Source organism: Rhipicephalus microplus, chromosome 9 (assembly GCF_043290135.1).
Source record: "Rhipicephalus microplus isolate Deutch F79 chromosome 9, USDA_Rmic, whole genome shotgun sequence".
In the NCBI taxonomy this organism is placed as follows: domain Eukaryota; kingdom Metazoa; phylum Arthropoda; class Arachnida; order Ixodida; family Ixodidae; genus Rhipicephalus; species Rhipicephalus microplus.
Window position 1 is genome coordinate 55,901,079 of NC_134708.1, and position 21,467 is coordinate 55,922,545.

The window sequence follows — 21,467 nt, forward strand, 5'->3', positions numbered from 1 at the left end:
ATTTACAGTATCAAGGATTTTCAAAAATGGAAGCAGTTTACGAGAAAGCCGAGCAGATGAAGCTTGAGGTACACTTGCACCAGTGCTGGGCAGAGACACTCGGAAAAGTATTCTGAAACACAAATATCAAAATACATGAGTTGGAAGCCTTAAATAAATATACTGAGATACATTTGATCCTGAATAACGGGATATTAATGAAAAAAAATTCCGGAATACAGATGCAAGAATGCAAATAGAATACGTGTTTTCTTTCGGGAAAACTGATGCGCCGCAAAGACAATCAATAAGCTCCCGATAATCGGGCGATTATTGTTTCGCCATACCTAAGCATGCAAGACAAGCATATCGCTCAAATGACCAGCGAAAATAGGTGAATCAAGAAAAATCGTAAATTGCTTGTTGTGTTAACTATACTTCAACAACAGAAGCCTTTGAAATAGGCCGTCATTTAGACAACGTCGGTTTGGCCTCAACCGAAGAATCGCTACTTGAATGACTAGCCACCCGAGAAAGGTATTATAACGGTGCGACACCTGCCTTGAAAGACTGCGACTTTCCTCGGCAGAACACGGCTACCTCCACGATGCTACCATCCCTGCATAAAGTGCTTTACCACATCGGCCATTTTGGGAGTTGTAATCAATTGGTTTATCATGTGGACCCCCACACGTGCCCGATAGGTAAGTACTTGCCTGGACAGATAAGGTCCCGCGCATGCGCTGTTTTCACTCGTTGTGCGCCTTTTCCGTCGTCAGTCGGCATTCGTGCTGTTTTACTCCTCTCTTGTTCCACACACATACAAAAAAACACGCCTTAAAGATGAAAGGAATAATGATAAGTGGGCAAAGCAGTGCGACCGTTTGGTGTCACCGCAAACCACCCGTTGACATTGACCACTCACGTATTTAGGTGAGTGGCAAAGCGACGTGCAGATATATACAAATATTTATTGGTCATAATTGCTATGTTAAGTTGAGTTGTGGATTTCGTTTTCACTTCATTATTACTGCTCTGTGGTATAGGATCTACCCTGAACTTGGCAAAAAAGTGTTCTGGGCACGTCGCCCTGGTGGTTGTTCAGTCCAGTCATGCGAAATGCATCGTAGAGCATATCAGGACGTCATATACTGCCCAAGCCAGTCTTTGACCAGCGTCATCAGCGTCATTGTCATCAGGGGCAGGGTACATGCTAACGCCGCCAACAGGGAAGCGTCAACATTGGGGAGCTTCACCCCTAGAAAAAGTCCTTTAGCTTTTTTGGGAGTTCAGGCTTGCCACGTATGCCTCCCTTCAAAGAGAACCGTCAGTTTTTTTTTTTGCGTCAACATACTTCCTATGAGAGTCTTTAAGAGAGTTAACGTGCCTCACTGAGAGAGGTCGTATGCGTTGCAAGTCAGAACTCAGCAGGAGTCACACTTTTTTTTGAGTGTGTGTCTATGCTAGGACGCCCGTTCTTTTGGCAAGTACTGTGTGTTCCACTGCGTGAGAGTCCTAAGCCAACCCGCTGGTCAACAAGTGCTGCATTTTGAAAGCTAAAACCTTAAACGTGCCACCAAACGCGAGGTTTCACCGTTGTTGTCCAGCATAGGCGGCATCGGAGACAAGCGACGCGAAAAACGATCATTACATAATGGCGCCACAATATGACACTACGATGACATCACAGTACATATAAATTTTTCATGTCATAGTGACGTAACGAGCCGTAGCGTCCCACCATGACAGTATCATCAAAGGTAGCCTATTGGAGACATCGTGGAAAACCAGTCGAGGTGCCTTCAATATTTCAGGCAGTGCACACCGCAAAGTCCTGGATATTCAAGTAGTGAAACCAAATGTTTCTCTCTCACAACATCGGCGACTGCCGAAACTAGAGATAATGTACTGCAACCTTAAATGTTACAATGGCAGCCACTTCCACTTTTGTCTGTATATTTCAACAGAACACTTTTGTTCTGTCTACACTTTAGGAATCAACAATGTATGTGTCAGGAACCATCAACCTTATAACGTAACTTATTTATGGTCCAAACGGGAAAATAAAAAAAATGGCAGGTCCCACGTACAGTGGGAATTGATGATATGCGAAGCACGAATGAGAAGTATTCATATGTCACTTTAAAATCAGCACAGCGTTAGAAGGTGGAGGCAAATGATGCCATGACTTCCGTGTCATGATTATCATGTTTGGATGTGTCCTTTACTTTCGTCATCTACTCAGGTCACGCGATAACACATTTAATGTATGTGGAGCTAGCGAAACGGCTGCGAGCACGCTATGAGCGTGGTATATATGTGTCTTCTTCTTACATGAGACGCGTGGCAGGATTATCATATTTGCACCAGTCATATATTTCGTCATCCATTGAAGTCACGTAACACCGAATTTGGTACACGTGGAGCTAGCAAAACGGCCGCGAGCGCATCATGAATGACCCATTATACTCCAATGTAGCGTTGACGCGCGCGCACGCTGGGCACAGAGACGCTACGTTAGCAAAACGCGAGCACTCTATAATCTGACGCCAGGCAGGACCAGCGTCCGTCGGCGCGGCCCGGCGGCAACCAGCACGAAATGCGTCATGCTGCATTTCGCGCCGATGCGTTATCCAGAAAACACTGCGTCTTCCTTTTTTCGTGATGAAGGGACGCAGGACGCGCTGAAACGCGCCTGCGTCAAAGCAACGCAGCGCTGCGCGCACCTGCGAGTATATGGCAGGACCGGCGCCTGGCGTCGCAACGCCGGCGTGACGCGACGAAATGTATTGGCGCCTTAACTGTGGCATGTAGTCATGTTCTTACATGACACGCATCTCATGATCATCATGTTCGCACCAGTCACATACCTTCGTCTTCCATTGTCGTCACATAATACAAAATTTTTCATATGTGAAGCTAGCGGAACGGCCGTGAGCGCATCATCAGTGTGGCATGCAGCGATGTTGTTACATGACACGCATGCCATGATTATCATGTTTGGATGTGTCATTTACCTGTGTCGTGCATTCGCCTCGCGTAGCACCGAGTTTGGTACATGCAAAGCTCGCGAAACGGCCGCGAGCGCATTATGAGCGTAGCATGTAGTCATGCTGTTACATAACACGCATCTCATGTTTTTCATGTTTGCACCAGTATCATACCTTCGTCATCCATTCATGTCCCGTAATACCGAATTTGTTATAAGAGAAGCTAGCGAAACGGCTGCCAGCGCATCATGAGTGTGGCATGCAGTCATGCTGTTACATGAGACGCATCTCATGATCATCATGTTCGCACCAGTCACATACCTTCGTCTTCCATTGTCGTCACATAATACCAAATTTGGTATATGTGACGCTAGCTAAACGGCCGTGAGTGCATCATGAGCGTGGCATGTAGTCATGTTGTTACATGGCATGCATGTCAAGATTTTCATGATAAGGTCTGTCGCTTGTGTTCGCCATGCAATCACGTCATACCTTATCAGTTTTGCAACTAATGATGTGAACGAAACGACCGCAAGAGCAGCAAGATCATGACAAGTAAATGTTGACATTTATGACATACATGTCATGATTTTCACGTTGTGACTAGTCAAATATGTTCTTCATAGAGTCATGTTATATCATACCAAATTTGGTATTTATACCATTTCGTAGTCGGGTAGATAGATGGATAGATACGCTCAATGTCGCCGAAGTTCACTAAGAAATGCTTCGCATTTAAAAAAGAATTGGCAGATCCCACGTACACTGGGATGGCCCTCAGTCCCCAGCAGCTGTGAAGCAACTGACCACGGCGGCGGTCAGATCTGCAACGCAGCGAATGGGCTAAGAATATCTGGATCCGGACAGGCCGCCTTTTGAACCTGAACTTGGCAACGTTTAACGCTAGAACCTTATCTAGTGAGCGAAGTCTAGCTGTACTGTTCGAGGAGCTAGAGGGTGTTAAATGGGATATAATAGGGCTTAATGAGGTTAGGAGGACAGATGAGGCCTATACGGTGCTACAGAATGGGCACTTCCTTTGCTATCGGGGCTTGGCTGACAGAAGTAAGCTGAGAGTGGGGTTCCTAATTCACAGAAACATAGCTGGCAACATAGAGGAATACTATAGCATTAATTAAAGGGTGGTAGGTATCGTAATTAAACTGAATAAGAGATACAAGATGAAAGTGGTACAGGCTTACGCGCCTACATCCAGCCATGATGACGCTTCACTTGAAAGCTTCTATGAAGACGTGCAATCGGCAATGAGTAAGGTAAAAACACAGTATACAATACTGATGGCAGACTTTAGTGCAAAGGTAGGGAAGAAGCAGGCTGGAGACCAGGCAGTAGGAGATTATGGCGTCGGTACTAGAAACGCCAGAGGAGAGATACTAGTAGAATTCGCAGAACAAAATAATTTACGGATTTTGAATACCTTCTACCGAAAACGAGGAAACCGCAAGTGGACGTAGAGGAGCCCTAATGGCGAAAATAAGAATGAAATAGACTTTATATTGAGTGCACACCCAGGCATCGTGCAAGATGTGGAAGTGGTTGGCAAGGTGCGATGCAGTGACCATAGAATGGTATGGTCTCGAATTCACCTAGACTTGAGAAAGGAACGACAGAAACTGATACGCAAGAAGCCAATCAATGAGCTAGCACTGAGAGGGAAAGTACAGGAATTCAGAGTCTCGCTTCAGAACAGGTACTCGGCTCTTAGTGAGGAAACCAACCTTAGCAAAGATACAATGAATGATAATCTGACGAGTATCATTATGGAGTGTGCAGTTGAAGTTGGAGGCAGGGTAGTTAGAAAGGACACTGGCAAGCTTTCCCAGGAAACGAAGAATCTCATTAAGAAGCGTCAAATCATGAAAGTCTCAAGTACAACAGACAAAATAGAACTGGCAGAGCTTTCGAAGTTGATTAATAGGCGTAAGGTATCCGATGTAAGAAGGTATAATATGGAGAGAATTGAACACGCTCTGAAAAACGGAGGAAGCGTCAAAGCAGTGAAGAGGAAACTTGGGATAGGCAAAAATCGAATGTATGCACTAGGGAACAAAGAAGGCAATATAACTACCAATATGGATAGGATAGTTAAAATAGCGGAGGAGTTTTACAGAGATCTCTACAGTAGCCGGGACAACCACGACTTTAATACTATAAGAACTAGCAGTAACCCAGATGACACCCCACCAGTAATGATAGAAGAAGTCAGAAAAGCTTTGGAGAGCATGCAAAGAGGCAAAGCTGCTGGTGAGGATCAGGTAACATCAGATCTGCTGAAAGATAGAGGACAGATTGTGTTAGAAAAACTAGCCACCCTTTTTACGAGGTGTCTCTTGACGGGAAGAGTACCAGAGTCTTGGAAGAACGCTAACATCATCTTAATACATAAGAAAGGAGATGACAAGGACTTGAAGAATTACAGGCCGATCAGCTTGCTCTCTGTAGTATACAAGCTATTTACAAAGGTAATTGCTTACAGAGTAAAGAAAATATTAGAATTTAATCAACCAAAGGAACAAGCAGGATTTCGAACAGGCTACTCAACAATCGACCACATTCATACTATCAATCAGGTTATAGAGAAATGCTCAGAATATAACCAACCACTATACATAGCCTTCATAGATTACGAGAAGGCGTTTGATTCAGTAGAAAGATCAGTCGTCATGCAGACACTGCGGAATCAGGGCGTCGATGAAGTATATATAAACATCCTGGAAGAAATCTACAGGGGATCATCTGCTACCATAGTGCTTCATAAAGAAAGCGACAGAATACCAATGAAGAAGGGTGTAAGGCAGGGGGACACAATCTCCTCAATGCTATTTACCACGTGCTTACAGAAGGTTTTCAGAAGCCTAGGATGGGAACAGTTAGGGATAAGAGTTAATGGAGAGTACCTTCGTAATCGGCGCTTCGCTGATGACATTGCATTGCTGAGTAACTCAGCGGACGAATTGCAACTCATGATCGTGGAGTTAGACAAGGAGAGCAGAAAGGTGGGTCTTCAAATGAATCTGCAGAAAACGAAAGTAATGTACAACAGCCTCGGAAAAGAGCAGCGCTTCGAGATAGGTAATAGTGCACTTCAATTTGTAAAAGGCTATGTCTACTTAGGGCAGGTAATAACCGCGGAGCGGAACCACGAGATTGAAGTAACTAGAAGAATGAGAATGGGGTGGAACACATTTGGCAAGCACTCTCAAATTATGACAGGTAGATTGCCACTATCCTTCAAGAGAAAGGTATATAACAGCTGTATCTTGCCGGTACTTAGCTACGGAGCAGAAACCTGGAGACTTAAAAAGAGGGTTCAGCTTAAATTGAGTACGACGCAGCGAGCAATGGAAAGAAAAATGGTAGGTGTAACCTTAAGATACAAGAAGAGAGCAGAGTGGATTAAGGAACAAACGGGGGATAGGATATCATAGCTGAAATCAAGAAGAAGAAATGGACATGAGCCGGGCATGTAGTGCATAGACAGGATAACCGCTGGTCGTTAAGGGTAACTAACTGGATTCCCAGTGAAGGCAAGTGGGTTAGGGGGAGACAGAAGGTTAGGTGGGCAGATGAGATTAAGAAGTTTACGGGTATAAATTGGCAGCAGCAAGCACAGGACCGAGCGAGCTAACTGGCGGAACATGGGAGAGGCCTTTGTCCTGCAGTAGACGTAGTGAGGCTGATGATGATGATGATGATGATGATGACGTACACTGGAAATCGATGATATGCGAAACACGAATAAGAAAGGTTGATATGTCACTTTAAAATCAGCACACCGTTACGAGGTGGAGGTGTATGATGCCCTACATGAATTCCGTGTCATGATTAACATGTTTGGATGTGTCATTTACTTTCTTCATCTATTCACTACACGTGATAACAAATATAGTATATGTGGAGCTTGCGAAACGGCCGCGGGCGTATCATGAAGGGCCCAATTATATAGCGTTGACGCACGCGCGCACTGGGCACAGCGACGCTACGTTAGCAAAACGCGAGCACTCTATAGTCTGACGCCAGTCGCGACCGACGCGACCAGCATCTGTCGGCACGACCCGACGGCAACCGGCGCGAAATCCGCGCCGATGCGTTACACAGATAACACTGCGTCTCCCTCTTTTCGTGACGGAGGGACGCCGGATGCCCTGAAACGCACATGCGTCAAAGCAACGCAGCGCGGCACGTGTCTGCGAGTATATGGCCGGACTGGCACCTGGCATGGCAACGCCGCATGACGTGACAAAATGAACGCCGGCGAAAACGCGCACCGCGTCACGTCAGAATGTATTGGCGCCTTGACTGTGGCATGTGGTCATCTTCTCATATGACAGGCATCTCATCATGTTTGCACCAGTCACACACTTTCGTCATCCATTGACACGACGTAATACCAAATTTGGCATATGTGAACCTAGCGAAATGGCCGTGAATGCATCATGAGTGTCGCATGTAGTCATGTTGTTATACGACATGCTGTTGTGATGATCATGTTTGGATGTGTCATTTACTTATGTCGTCCGTTCGCGTCGCGTAATATCGAGTTTGGTACATGTGAAGCTAGCGAAACGGCCGCCAGCACATCATGAGTGTAGCATGTAGTCATGTTGTTACATGCCACACATCTAATGATTATCATGTTCGCACCAGTCCCATACCTTCGTCAACCATTCACGTACCGTAATACCAAATTTGGTATATGTGACGCTATTGAAACGACCACGAGTGCATCATGAGCGTGGCATGTAGTGATGTTGTTACAAGACACGCATGTGATGATTTTCATGTTGGGGTCTGTCGCTTGTGTTCGTCATGCAATCGTGTCATGTTATACCAGTTTTGCAACAAGTCATGTGAATGAAACCACCGCAAGAGCTGCAGGACCATGAAATGTAAATTTTTACATTCATGACATACATTTCACGATTTTAATGTCATGACTAGTCAAATAGGTTCTTGATACAGTCATGTTATGCCATACCAAGTTTCGCATCGATACCATTATCGAAACGGGCAGGGGCTAAATGTCCTAGGCGGCTAGATAGATAGATACGCTCAATGTCGCCGAAGTTCACTAAAAAATGCTTCGCATTTGTTAAAATAATGCACGCACCTCCCCGAATGGAATCGTGAGGAAATGCCAATGCATTTCTTGCGCCGAGAGACGGCACCGTTGCCGGTCATAGTCATGAAGGCCTCCTACACACAGACATTCGCCTTCACCGACTTCTGCCATCGCCTTGAGAGGGGCTCAGCCAGTGAACGGTCGGCAGTGAGCAGCGAGCGGACGGGAGGGTGTGGCGCCAGCGCTCTCGGCTCTGCGTAGGCGTTTCGCAGCGGCGTCTCAAGCATACATTCCGGGATGTTCTTGAGAGGCGCCCAGCCAGCGAACGGTCAAGAGTGAGGCGCGAGTGGACGGAAGCGTGAAGGGCAGGGAGAAGAGAGAGCGAATGGCGAGAGAAGGAGTGGCGAGGCCCTGCACCTACCCTCTTCTACTCTCTTGCACCCCACATGCTCCGGTTGCTAGGCGCGAGGATAAGCGCGCGCGCCCGCAGCTGTTGCAATGGGAGAGAGAGTGAGAGCGGAGAGATAACACCTGCCGGCGCGCGGACGCCGCCACCGGATGCCTGACATAGCCTGACTAAGAAATGCATGCGCATTTAAAAAAAATTACGCCATCTCCCGATAAAAGGAAGCATGTGTAGATGCGAAGCAGCGGGTGCTATCGCTTACACTATCGCGGCGTTCCACACGCATGCTTGAGGGAAACACGGGAAGGCACAAAGCACGCAGTGATGGACCAGTGTTTTCTACTGGAACATGCCAATCGCTTCTAATAGGCAGTGAGAGACAGAAGACTCCAATCGGACGGAGAGACCCGCAGATCGCTTTTAGTTAACAAACACGATGCGAATTTTTATTGTTCTACAACGTACAGGAGAAATCTCCCACTGGCACTACCTTGGAGGTCAAGATCCAGCGCCTATACATGGGGTGGCCAGTGTACGGCTGTACAGTGCGAACAGTAGATCTTGAATGCGAAGCATTTATACACACTCACCACGGGACGGCTTAATGCTCTTCGATAGTAGAGTACCTAGTACTCTAATTCGTATCTATCTATCTATCTATCTATCTATCTATCTATCTATCTATCTATCTATCTATCTATCTATCTATCTATCTATCTATCTATCTATCTATCTATCTATCTATCTATCTATCTATCTATCTATCTATCTATCTATCTATCTATCTATCGAGCCATTTACGGCATTTAGCTGTCCTGGCCGTTTCGATAATGGTATCGATACCGAAATTGGTGTGGCGTAACATGACTGTATGACGAGCATAAATGACTAGTCATATATATGAAAATCATGATATTAATACCAAGTACATTTCATAGTCTTGCTGCTATTGCGGGGGTTTCATTGACATGACATATTGCAAAACTGTTATGGTATGATATGACGGTATGGGGAACATAACTGACAGGCCGCATCGTGAAAATCATGGTATGCGTGTCATGCAATTCATGATTACACGCCATACGCTCACGATGCGCTAACGGTCGTTTCCCTAACCTCAGCTATGCCAAATTTGGTATTATTACGTGGCGTTAATGAACGACGAAGGTAAATGACACGTCCAAACGTGCTGATCATAACACTTGTGCCATGTAAAATATGAGTACATGCTATGCTCATAGCACACTCGCGGCCGTTTCGCTAGCTCTGTATATACCAAATTGGGTGTCACGTGATGCGAACGGACGATGAAGGTAAAAGACGCATGCAAACATGATAATAATGATATGCGAGCCATGTAAGACATGACTATATGCTACGCTCATTGTCCACTCATGGCCGTTTCGCAAGGTCCACATAAACCATATTCGGTATTACGTGACGTGAACAGACGACGAAGGTAAATGACATGTCCAAACTTGATAATAATCATAGGCGTGTCATGCAAGTCATGATGGTATGCCACGCTCATAGCGCACTAGCGGCCGTTTCGCTAGCTCCACATATACGAAATTTGGTATAACGTGACGTGAATGGAAGACAAAGGTAAATGATAAGTCCAAACATGATTGTCATGACATGGAAATCATCTACGGACCATTTACGTCTGACTGGTAACGTTGTGCTGATATTAAAGTGAACTTTCAACCTTCCTCACTCATGCTTCGCATATCATCGAATCACAATGTACATAAGATCTGCGAATTTTTTAAATCAGAAAACTGGCTATCAGACGCTGCCTGCCTCGGCGTTTATAGGAGAGAGAGAGAGAGAAGGAAGGGACGCGCATGCGCATTGGGGGTGTCGACGCCACTGAGAGGGATGCATAGAGGAGAGTTGGAAGCAAGTGCGAGCAGGTGGTAAGAGAGAAGTGGATAGAGCAATGCGTGATGTTGGAGAGAGGAAAAGAGGACAGTTGCGCATGCGTACTGTGAGTGCTGACGCCGCCGACGCCATGGGACATAGGCCCGAGCAAAACGTGCGTGACATAGAAAAAGCCTGACAGAGATACGCGCAGGCTGTCTGATACCACTATTTAGAAAGAGATTTGAGAAAGGTGACTCGGACGATCTTCTCAACTCGTCAGTGAATTTTACGAAACTTTTATTGCGCCTTCTTTTCGACAGTTTAATTATGTACGTGCCATACAGCAAAATATTGGCAGTTCAGTAGGTTTTAAAGGACCCTTAAAGCACTCCGAGTTCAAAAACTACATAGTTTTTTTCTCGTCTTCACTACCCTTCCTATCGGTGCCATCTTTTTCTATGCACTTATTTCTTTATAAAACATACGGACAATGTCAGCAATGAGCATGGAGCCAATCAGAAGTTCATACTGTTCGGTTGCGCATTGTTATCTCATCATGCGCCGTCAAAATTTTACAAAACAAATTGATATAAGTGAATAACGCGTTATACTTGTCATGTGCAGCCATGATGGCTGCGACAAGGCAAAATGGGCGCGCGACGGCATAGGAAAGCATCGTAGGATAAATCAAAACAGATATCTTCCGTATGTGGACCAATCAAAATGTTTTTCCCATCGGGGCTTAGCGTTTCTTTAACCGAAATCGATGGATATTTTGTTTTTGTTTTTTCAAGTGTGGATAGCTTAAGGGGCTCGGAATATAGTTTGGTGTCATATGCGGTCATAACTTGGCGTAACATCGGGCAAAGCCACGAATTGCATAGCCATTTGTAGCATAGTGAGTGCGCGCACGCACTAAGGAGAAGTATTCTTCGTCTTGTTCTTCGAGCACCTTGATGATTGTAACGCGTGCAGGGCGCTTTAAGAGTACTGGCTGTAATTTACTCAATAAACAATTGTATCGGGCCAGTTGGTAAGGATCCATCTTGCTAGGAATCGCAGCCACTATTACAAAGAACACGCAACAGAAGCGCTTAACGTCAACTAAACTTTTATTGCAAACGTCAGAGTTTATAAAGGGGGTGAAAAGAGAAAAAGAATAAAAAAATGGAAGACAACAAAAACACACGTGTCAGTACCGTACATTACTATCCGTTGTCTATCACCCCATCCAAAAAACATAGTTCTTTCCGCCTGAGCGAGATAGAGGGTGCACTAACACAATCAAAATTATCGCGTGTCATTTCAGCCGCTTCTACTATCAAACGGGTTAACAAATCTCTGTCCCGATACAGCACCGCACGTGTTATCGAAATAAGGCACACAACCGCACTCCTTACAGTGGATCGCCAAGGGACCATTGGTTCCCTTCTGCACTTTATTGTGGTGCTCTTTTAGCCTTTCATTAATGCATCTTTCAGTGGTTCCCACATAAACAAGACTACATGACAAGGGCACTCTGTAAACAACCGACTGTGCACACTCAACATATTTATTGCGATGCTTAATTTGGCAACCTTTCTTTTAATTTGAAACAGGACAAGTTTCGTGACATATTCTAGACAGTTTTTCAGGAGCAGACATGACCACTCGGACGCCCACCTTATTACCAATCTTTTTAAGATTGTGTGCCACACTATGGATATGAGGGACAACAGCTGTTTTACGCTGCTGCAGGGAAGTGTTAATACGCAGCCTATTTTGTTTGTTTAGGTCCCTATGTAGCGATTCAGCGACGCTTATAACCATTCGTTGCGGGTAGCCTGCTGCCTTCAGTCGCAAAACCTGTTGCTCAAAGCTCTTCTTCATGAGGTGAAAACAGGATTTCTTCAACGAATTAAAAAGGCACAATCGTGCAACAGACCTCTTCACTACTTTGGTATAGGCAGAAGAGAAATGCAACAATGGCTTTTTGCTCTTGGACTCATGAAGCCAACAAACGTGGTCATCTTGAAATTGCAACGAAAGATCTAGGAATCTGAGCGTATCACCATAGGGCACTTAATGTGCTAGTTTCAGAGGCTGAACTGTCTCAATTACTCCAAGTGTCAAAACAGCAACACTTTGAAACTCTTTGGCACCACACTTAAAAAAACCAAATAATCATCCACAAACCTGAAAATCTTTAAAACCTTAGTTGCCGACAACCTCTCATCAATTATTCGATCTAAGTGGGCCATAAAAATATCACTAAGGGCGGGTCCAATGGCCTAACCAATACAAATACCCTGTTTTTGGATATAGGTGTTCCCATTCCAATTAACGAATGTGGACGTTAAGTACAAAGCCAGTAAACCAGAAAACCTCTCACTGACATACCACAAGTGTTCTGAAAGGTCACTGCACCCTGCTCAAGTATACACTGCTCGACAAACTCTAGAAGCATTTCATGAGGTAAAGAATAGTACAAATCTTTCACATCTATGGAAAATGCCTTAACGAGAATTTTGGCATTCGATACCAAAAAATTCACAATCTGTTCAGAATTCTTGGTGTGAAATGGGTCATTTTTTGAAGGAGATTTAGCTTGTCCTGTAGAAAAAACGCCACATCTTTTTGCCCTCAACCTTGTTCCGAAATAATTACCCGGAACGGCATTCCATCTTTGTGCGTCTTGCAACTAAAAAAACATGTCTAAGCCCAGTTTATCTGTTTTCGTGATCTGTTTAGCCAAATCATGCAATAGAAGGCTGTTGCACAAGTTTTTTGCAGCTGTTTGAACAGATTTGAGTGACACCTTTGGCTTAATATCAAATACCGACTCAATCGCCACTTGCGCTTTTTTTTTCAAAAAGCGCAAGTGGCCAATTTTAGCACACGAGTCGGAAAAAAATTGGCAGAGAATCGATGATATGCGAAGCACAAATGAAAAATGTTGATATGTCACTTTAAAATCAGCTCAACGTTACGAGGTGGAGGCAAATGATGCCGTACATGACTTCCGTGTCATGATTATAATGTTTGGATATGTCGTTTACCTCCGTCATCTATTTACGTCACGTGATACCTAACTTAGTATATGTGGAGTTATAGTGAAACGGCCGCGAGCACGCTGTGAGCGTGGTATGTTGTCATGTTCTTACATGACACGCGTGTCAGGATTAGCATGTTTGCACCAGTCATATATTTCGTCATCCATTGACGTCACGTAACACCAAACTTGGTATAAGTGGAGCTAGGAACACGGCCGCAAGCGTACTACAAAGGGCCCAATATACTCCAATGTAGCATTGACGCGCGCGCACGCTGGGCACAGCGACGCTACGTTAGCAAAACGCGAGCACTATATACAGTCTGACGTCAGGCGCGACCAGCGTCCGTCGGCGCAACCCGACGGCAACCGGCGCGAAATGCGACATGCCTCATTTCGCGCCCATTCGTTACCCAGACAACACTGCGTCTCCCTCTTTTCGTGTCGATAAAAGCAAGAGGGCGAACAATAGGAGAAAAACAAAGAGAAGCACTGCCTTCTGTCTTGATACCACTAGAACGAAGCTACTTTAAGTTCTCTGTTTTTTTTTATTTTGTCTCTGTCGAAATGTATCTCAACCACCGTGGTATGAAATATTCAGTGGTGCCACATCGTAAGTAGCTAAGCCACCACGGCGAGCAGAAAGACGAATCTATAGAAACCCGCAGTAAGGTTTGCCGCTCGGCGGAGGAGAAGGCGTAGAGTAATCGCGTCGGGTCCCACCCGACAAAGAGACGCAGAGCGTCGGTCAAGAAGTGTGCTTCTGTAGTAGGATACGACTTCTGAAGTACAGGGAATTTCCTCCCGAAAGGCGGATCCAAACAAGGCTACACCAATGGGTGCGCACACCAGGCTAACGCGCTGAGCCGGTCGGCAGCCATATTGCGGAGTTCGTGAGCGGGACGCTTGTATTAGTCGTAGTGGCGATCGGGGCAGCTGCAACGGTTTTCTCAAGTCGTATTCTACTGTATAGCACCCCCGGTAGTTTGGTGTTGGGATTCCGAGACATTCCGTCACGACTTAAAAAAAATCAATGGAAATCATTAAACGTAATGCGCCATTATATCCTAAGAACCTCGTGATAGTCTTCCATGTGCACACGAGTCTATGGTGTCCTATCCTTGCAACGGCGAGGTGCTTAAAAGAAAAAAAAATGTGAGGTCCTCACCATGACTGAACAAAAACTTACTTGATCCGTTTGTGTAATTGTCATGGAAACACTGATACGTGTTTAAACGTATAACTAAATTGTTTTCGCGAAGAAATTCTTATGATTGGGTATTATGGTATTATGTATTGTATGCATGTGCACTGGGTAAAATATATAAACTTCAGAATTATGAACCATGTACACAAAAAATAACTGTCACTGCGGCTCAAAGAGGAACGAGAGTTTAGCCCAGCTGCACGAAAGCAGCCCTTTCTTTTTGGCTTCCTACTTGTCTCGCTGTAACAAACTTTATTGTTTATGGAGAAAACACAAGTTCGATCGATTTATTGAGTAAACATCTTAGCTGATAAGCAAGCGTCACCACCTGGAAACGCAAATTTACTTCTATCATCTTTTACTCCGTTCATCTTTCTACTTACTTCTGCATCTCAGTTTAAACTTACTTCCTGTCTTCACCTTCTTCTACAATTATTCTTTCTTTGATCTTACTTCATATATTTTTTTCTATTTTGCTATATTTCTCCTTCTCATTCCTCTTAAAACTCACGTATATCATCTTACGCCTCACTTATCTTTCCTACGCGTCGCTATGCGATACTGTACATGTTTTAGATATGGTTTACCCTATCGCCCCCTCATTTCTCTCCTCTTCATCCGAACATCAGTTCTCACCCCCCTCCCATCCTTAACATACCCTAGCTAAACTATACTGTATAGACAAAAAGACCGTTTTTTTTTATTGAACTGATGAAAAATGAGAGATTGGTGTCGTTACGATGGCACCAGCTACTCCTCACTTGGCAGACAAAATATGTCGTAAGAAAAGCAATACGGGCACAAAATGCAAGACAGAGGATACGAGATGAACGTACACTATAGCCGAAAAGCACATGACAGTTCAGGTACGGCTAATAGGTCCACGCATACACAAGTTGCACACACCAGGTCAGTTCACAATGAGAAAAATGGTTACACGCAATATCAAACACGCTGTCTCAATATTGCGCTTTTTTTTTCCTTCACATGAAGACTCGCCGTTTCCTACAAAAATCTAGACTAGCCGTAGACGGAGAAAAAAAATGAAGACGAGAGGCAAGGTAGACCGCACTATTTTTCTCTTTTCTGCTTGCGCAGTAAGGCCGCGTTCACACTGAGCATTCCGGCCGCCAAAAGTGCTCCGAATCCGGTTCGGCGGCGGCGAGATTCGCCGAAAGGGCCCTCGCCGCGCCGATCGCTCTCGGACCGATCTTTGCGGCGTCTGCCACCGAATTGGTCACCGCGGACCAATAGGAGCGCTAGTCAAGGAATTTTGAAAAATGGCGGCCAAGATACTCACTTGTTATGCCGCAGCGCACGTAACTAAATGTTGAAACCAACGGTAGTTTAACCTACTCTGTGCCTACTTCGCGTCCGTATTTCGTGGAAGAGGTGACCGAGCTTGCTGTTGGCGTGACCGAGCTTGTTGCGGGGTTGCAGAGCGAAAAGAACCCGCCAACGCCGCTGGCGTCGGTGGTTTTTTTCTGCTCTTCGTGCATTACAAGACAGCCACTTGCCAGCAAAGTAAGCAGTACTGTCTTTTCTTGCTTCCTGCGTACGAGAATCATCGAAGTATACACCACCGGATATCGTAGGGACGTTTGCGAGCCGTGACATCAACCGGGTGACAGCGCATCCATCCCGCGTTTGCCCGGTGGTAGATGGCATATTCGGCGGCTCGGGCCGCGTCCAGTGCGAACAACGCTGCGTTTCGGCGGCAGGAGAATTTCGGTCGCTGTAGAAAGCGGATGTTTCAGTGTGAACTAGGCTTAAGTCCAGATTTTCATGGGGCACAAGGCTGTGCCATGCTTTACCCTCTCCCCGTCTCATTTTATACCTCCCAGCCCCCCCATCCCCCTCCCCGCCCTCTGGGACTGGTGATTTCGTGGTCTCGCACGGGCAGGAATACAAGTCTCCTATTGCATTTCTTAAAGGCGACTGAACATCAGACGAGGTGGGGGCGAAGAAAAGACGTTATTTTTTACTGTAGCACTCCTTGATGTATTCACGGACATATGTACTTGGCAACGAAGGGAAACCTACGGTTGTAGTGCATCTGCAATTATTCTTACATGTTCACCACTCCCAACCATATATCTTACAAACCACCCGTCCACGCACCCTCATCAAAACTTTCCTGCCTGATTTATTTCAGATGCAACATCTGAATGGAACGAATTTTCCGACAGCACTGCGGCCATTACTTGCCCGACTTCACTTCTCCAAAGTGTAACAGATAACCTATCTCAATATTAACATACGTGCTGATCATTTGTACAGCTTTTCTGTATTCAACACTTACGTAGCACTCCCTGGAAATGTCTCTAAGAAAATGAAAAATGAAATGAGAAATGTGCTCGTAGGTCGAGTAGTCCGGCTTGGCGGGCGCCTGATATAACTGGTAAATAATGGCTGTGCGGCATAGTGCTGCATACAATTTGTTTTGTGTACTTGGATAGCCAATAGTGTGGAACGTTCGTTGCAGGTTTCTCAACCCAGCAGACGTAAGCGCCTAAGTGATACGAACGTTCACTGGAAGAGGCGGACGCCATTTAGCGTCCGTGGCATTCGCAACACGTGCCACTTTTTCTCTTGTGCTAACACGCAAAATGAAAATGCATAAAGTAAATGAATATTAATATCTCACAAATGTCCTGCCACGTCGTATGCCTAGAAGAGCTTTCTCTCAAAAAGACGTCATACGAGAACTCTGGCGGTGTGATTGTATACACACGTTACAAACACAATGTTTATTATATAGATATCAATGTACTATATACAGATATTTACATATTGATGCAGTATATACATTTCTTCAAGAGCTCATGCACAAATCACATAAGCTCGGAGGGATGTTTTGGTAGGAGAGAAGTGGAGAGAGTAACACGGAGATGTTTTAGAGACAGAAAGAGGATGGTCACTCATGCGTCTTGGACGCGCGTGATGCCTGCGAGCAAGTGATGCAGATCCCGCGTACTTGGGAATCGACGTAATGCGAAGGATGCGGAAAGAACGTGACGCTGTTGCAATTTAGTTATTGAGCGAGACGTCATGAAATGACGCTAAATATATGTACTAATGTTGCACGCACAGACATATCCTGAAGAGTTGCAGATGTTCATATAACCAGTTGTTTGCAGTTGCGCGACGATGCCAACTGGAACATGCGTATTAGCAACACCAGAAGCTGATATGAAACACTGATGCTCGCGAAGATGCTGGCCTTGGGCACTGCTACAGAAATAAACTTCAGCGCATGACACCTAACAAAAATTTTTGTTAACCCGACGTCACGGCTGTATCAAAAGAGTACAAATGAAATGTTTATAAAATTGGGTAGGCAGCACTGCAACCACTATGGACGTTTCGCGAAGACCACCTTCTATTTGAAAACTAGTTCCAAGACCTGGCGTAGCTCTGTAATAAAATGCTTCATTGCCCCCCCCCCCCACTCCCTTGTACACCCCCCCTGCCCCCCCCAGCCTCAATGCTTCTTTTATACTTCCGGGCATGCACTTACCGTGTACGACAGCAGCATTGTTTCAGGCGACAAAAAAGACAAAATACTTAGAGTTGTACAGCGCTAAGTCGCTACTTCTTCCAACAGCGTGTTGAGAAGACCTACCACCGTGCATGATTAAGCCTGCTGGAGCACCACGCGCTGTACAGTAAATAGAGGGGTACGTTCCCCCACATACATTGTACCTCGGTAGTGGTGCTTTCCTGATTGTACATGCACGTAGTCGTGAAGCTCAATGTTTTTGTCATGTACTTTATTGACTTCCAACCAAGGATAAACTTCTCCTTGTTGCCACACAGGACACTTGGGTTCGATTCCGGCTGGAACCTTGACATTTATTTTTTAGATTCGTCGGGTCGACGCTACCGACGTCAGGTATTACTTAACGCTCGTGGGTTCAATTCGTCCTTCTGTGTTCACGTTCCTGGGTAGATAATTAATGTATATCACCTGTGGCACATACCCGCATACCAGCGGCACATACCCGCCCGTGGGTATGTGCCACTGTCTGGAAGGAAGAGTTTGACGACGTACGTGACGGGATTGTAACATTATTCATATCTTGACCAGCGCGTCATATTCGTCAAACGATCTTACCTTCCCATGCTAATTTTAGTTCACGCCAAGTTAAGAGGGTGACCACGAGAGCTCCCAAACGCTAGATAGATAGATAGATAGATAGATAGATAGATAGATAGATAGATAGATAGATAGATAGATAGATAGATAGATAGATAGATAGATAGATAGATAGATAGATACTCTCAGTCACCAAATTTCGCTAAAAAATGCTTCGCGTTTAAAATAAACAGGCCTTGCTCTTTATTCTCACCGAAAAAAGAATGACATCATATTGACAGAGTGAAGGATGATGAGTGGGGCAAAGCGCCTGTCAGTCCGTCCGTTCTTCCGTCTGTCTTTTAGGTCTTGCTTCCGTCCGTTCATGCACACGTTCGTGCTTCTTTGCGGATATCCATGCGCCCGTTCATCCGTGCAAGCGTCCATCCATTCGTCTGTCCGCGCGTCTGTTTGTACCTTCATTCGTCTGTCCGTGTGTCTGTCTGTCTCTCCTTCCGACCGTGTACTTATCTGTCTGCACCTCCATGCGTCCATCCATCCGTGCGTCTGTGCGTTCGTCCATCTAGTGCTACTACTACTACTACTACTACTACTACTACTACTACTACTACTACTACTACTACTACTACTACTACTACATTAGGGACGCGCGACCTACGGCTTCAGGAGCTTTGCCCCTAAAATCCGGACATAATTTTGGCAGTAGACTGATCTGCACTTCCATCCACGCACTTTTCTTTCGTGATCTTCGCTTCATTTCCTAGAATAATCGTGGAGGAGCTCAGCGTCTGAAACGTTTCTGGCCGTGTTCTGCAAATCCGTCAAGCTAGCAGCGTGAGTGGTGATGGTAATTAGCTTGCCAATTAAATTATTACACTTATACTGTACTAATTAATGTTTTAAACGTTTGCGAAAATAGCATGTCAGTTGCTATTAGAACTGTTATAACTGGTCATCGAAATGAGGCAAAATAAGGAGGTGAAGTTGGACGAAAGCCTGGTAGCGTAATGTGGTTGTGTTGGGATTACTATTTTACACTCGGCACTGCATATTCGGTTCTGTATTATCATTTGATGCTTCGACAGCGTTCAGCTCTTAAATAGTAGAGTACTGAGTACTCCAAATCGGTAACCACTTTTTCTAAACATACTGTTTTGGGCGCGTGCAGGCTACTACATCACGGCTTCATGTTCTCCCATGGTAGAGTACCTTGTACTTTAAATCGTTAACCACTTTTTCTAAACAAACCGGCCGGGCGTAGAGGCGAAGATGGCACACAGCTCTCCCATAGTAGAGCACCTAACGCTCTAAATCGTTAACTACATTTTCTAAACACACAGAACGGGACGGCTTTTTGCTCTTACTTAGTAGAGTACAAGTACTCTAATTCGTTAACAAATTTTTCTAAACACAGAATAAATTTCTCTAAACACAAGGGTGTTAGGCCAAAGTATTACGTGTCAAGAGGAGGAGGAGGAGGAGGAGGAGGAGGAGGAGGAGGAGAAGAAGAAGAAGAAGAAGAAGAAGAAGAAGAAGAAGAAGAAGAAGAAGAAGAAGAAGAAGAAGAAGAAGAAGAAGAAGAAGAAGAAGAAGAAGAAGAAGAAGAAGAAGAAGAAGAAGAAGAAGAAGAAGAAGAAGAAGAAGAAGGTGTTTGTTGAAAAGAAGGAGGAGAGGTCTGCCTGGAAAGCGGATTTCTAGCATGCTACTCCTCATGGGGGTAAGGGGAAACGGGAAAGAAAGAGGAGGGTATGATGAGGGGTGATTGCGGTGTAGCACAATGAGTCACTGCACACAATGTCTCGGTTGGTGTAGGACACGCACTTAAGTCTCTACATTAGCCGATGATTTAAAGACAGCAATCGAAGCCTGTCTTGCTTAGAAATGCGAGCAGGCCTTTTAAGTGGCGTTGGGCGTGGTCCACACGTTCCCAAGCACCCAAAAGTTTCTATTCTGAAAAGGGTCGGCAATCTAGGTCATTTGTGAAGCTCTTATGAGATTGTCTTTCAACTGCGTATAGAGGGCACAAACACAGGATGTGATTAAATGTCTATGGCGTGTTACACAAGTTGCGGTTTGGATTTTGCTCTTGTCCAGTCTTGCATAAGTATAGTCGCGTGTATGCAACACGCAGCCGCAGTCCATGTAGTAGCATTTCCTAGTCTCTCCTCAGTCGGAACGGAAGGTGTAAAGCACGACAAGAGTCAAGCCTATAAATGCGCTCGTGGTGATAATCCGGATCATTCCATAGTCGTTGCATAAATAAATGTCTTCATACCTTTAGACAGCAAAGCGTTGATGTTATAACGAGAAAAGTGAATTGATATCATTTTGCCGCTAATGTGCGCCATTTTAGCTTCTACATCAGCTTGTTCATTCCTAGCTTTGCCACAATGACTGGGAATACATTGCAACGCAACGGTATGTCCGGATTGAAATGCATAATTCAACATATTGATTATGTCAGGCACCAGAGGACTGTATGTAGTGTCTTGTTTCATGCAGTTTCTAATTAGGTGAAGTGCCGGCTTAGAGTCGCAAAGTATTGTCCATTTCACTGGAATCTGCTGTAAAATGTAACACGCAGCTTGTCGGACGCCGGTCAGTTCGGCGGCAGCAGATGATGTCCGGTGTGCTATTTTGAAGCATTGAGTGACTCCCCTTTGAGGTGCAGTGAAAGCTGCTGCTGAGGAGGGTAGCGTGACAAAGCTATCTGCGAAAATGTGCACTGTATATCCGTACATATAGGCAATATACGACAAGGCGAAATGCTTGAGACCAGCAGTTGGTATTTTGGACTTCTTTGTTA

The 21,467-nt window shown here is 45.1% G+C and overlaps 1 long non-coding RNA gene across 1 annotated transcript in view; it reads right to left on the bottom strand.

Annotated features, from left to right (window-relative positions):
• LOC142771343 (uncharacterized) overlaps positions 1-21,467 on the bottom strand; it is a 203,540-nt gene continuing 182,073 nt past the window's right edge. The window contains exon 4 of the long non-coding RNA XR_012885872.1: positions 1-112. This is a non-coding gene — a long non-coding RNA (uncharacterized LOC142771343). The remainder of the gene's footprint in view (positions 113-21,467) is intronic.